The sequence below is a fragment of the Alligator sinensis genome, unplaced genomic scaffold (genome assembly GCF_000455745.1).
Source record: "Alligator sinensis unplaced genomic scaffold, ASM45574v1 scaffold326_1, whole genome shotgun sequence".
Lineage (NCBI taxonomy): Eukaryota > Metazoa > Chordata > Crocodylia > Alligatoridae > Alligator > Alligator sinensis.
The window spans coordinates 381114-383272 of record NW_005842239.1 but is presented as its reverse complement, the minus strand read 5'-3'; positions in this window follow the sequence as shown (position 1 = coordinate 383272).

Sequence of the window (2159 nt, the reverse complement as noted above, 5' to 3'; positions counted from 1 at the left end):
CTGCTGAACGTAGAAGCAGCAAGCGGCCTGATCCTTTTTTCCCCTGCAGAGCCTGCCCACCTCTCCCAGAGCTGGGGGAGCGAGCTGACTAATAACTGAAATGCATTGTTGCAAAGTAAATGACATCAGGGTGTCGTTTAGTTTGCAACGATGCAAACTCATTTAAACCCCCCAGAGCTCCTGCACGTGTACAGTGTGACACCATTAACTCCCAAAAAAGTGACATTTTTGTCCTGTGTACATGGTAATGGTGTCAAGTGTACAAGCGCCCTCAAGGTCCAAATGACACCGCGCTTGACTCTTTGGCAGGACAATGCAGGTGCATCTGCTGTTAGAAAATGGACTGAGAAACTTTTTCTTCCCTCTGCTTATTAACTCAGACACCCTGCCACCAGGTGCAATTGCTGAACCATTTTAAAAGCACCTACAAATGCATAAATCGCCTTCAAGCCCCCCCTTCCCAATGCTGATACTTCCCCCTTTTCCAAAACACAGCAATCTTGTCATCTTCAATGCAATTATGTAACAGGCACAGCTCGCTGCTCTCTCATAAATACATAAAGTAGTTTGTCTTCCACAGGAGCAAATCAATTGCATATCGTTTTCCTCTGCTGTAATTGCTTTAAGTAGCAAGGCGCTTGTCATGATGTGGTGGGGAGAGAGCTCTACTGTAACTTAAAGGTTGCAATACAGAGAGGTGGAAAATTGGCTTCAGCCCCTTACTTGTAAGTGTTCAGCAACTTAACTTTTAACGACGTACCCAAAGTTTTGAAGAAACCCCGGGTATATTTTCAGTCGCGGTAATGTTCCTGAGTATGGCTAAGACGTTTGCTAGGAGCTCTGCATTGGGGGCCTGGTGTGCTGTCGTGAATCCAGCACATGGACCTGATTACCAGTCCATCTCCAGAAAGTGTACTATTGGGAATAGAGTGGAGAGGGGATGAAGCTGGGCAGATCCAAGGCATGGCCAGATTGCCCTGCCCTTTCCAAGGGTGGAAAGGATCACCACTTTGCAACAGCCTGGTGGTTTCTGCTTGAAATAGTCAATGGATAAAGAAGGCAGCTGGCAATGGGGTCAAAGGATGGCAGCTATAGGGTCTCCTCCCTTCTTAAGGCAGTGTCTGTCCCTCTAAGTCACAGGAAAAAAGGCTCATTTTGGCTCCACAGACCCCACCTCTTTGCTGCCCAGTGGGCTCAGCCTCAACAGGCAAGTCGCTGAGTGCCCAGCTCATGGCCTGGTGATTAGGGCACTTTGCTGGGAACTGCAAGATATTAAGTTAAAATCTTTTCAGTGTGTGGACAGAGGCTAGGATGAGGCTCCCCATCCCCTGGGGAAATGCCAGGACCCCTCAGGTGTTGGGCAAAGAGGTGAGAGGGCCCCAGCTTGTCCACAAAGAAGCCATCAGTTGTGGTTTTTTCTCCTATTAAAGTGTCCAGCACTTGCACATCATTTTGACCTCTCCTGAGCAAAGTGGGATCACACCAGAGCATAAGTGCATTCAGGGAATCCTTTCTGAGTAGTTTCAGATGAACAAAGCTAGTTGTGCTGGTGGGAGTAGGTCTTCCTTATCTATTTGCTGCTAGACACCTAGGTAGCACTTCAAGGGCAAGAGCTGGGGCAGGACTGGGGCTCAGGTTGGTGGATCTGATGGGCCTGAAGTTCAAGCTGGCAGTCCAGTGCCAGAAATAGAGGCCTCTGGGGGACTTTAATGGAGGAAATATTACCTCTGGGCTTGAATGGCATGTGAGCAGGGGATGTCAGGACCTAAATGCTCATCTGAAATATATAGCAAGGTAGTGAAGTACTTAAGTTATTTTAAGGATGCAGCCTTTAGTCCCTTTGTGTTGCAGAAACTTCCCTTGCTGCAACTTGAGACCATTGCTTCCCACCTGGTAAAGGAGATAAAATCCCTTCCTTGATCTGCCAAAGGTTTTGAGAATGAATAGATGCATTGAAGTCGGTGAGGCACTCGGTTGCCAAGATGATGTTGGGGGCCCTATAGGTGCCCATGGTAGAGAGAGAAAGAAGTGCAGTAAACAAGATAATAGTGCTAATAACATGGTCCTGGGTCAGGCAATTCATCTGACACAGCTAACAGGGAAGCATAAAACTGATTTGCCAACTCCCAGGCAGTTAAACGGTGATGATTTGCAGCTGA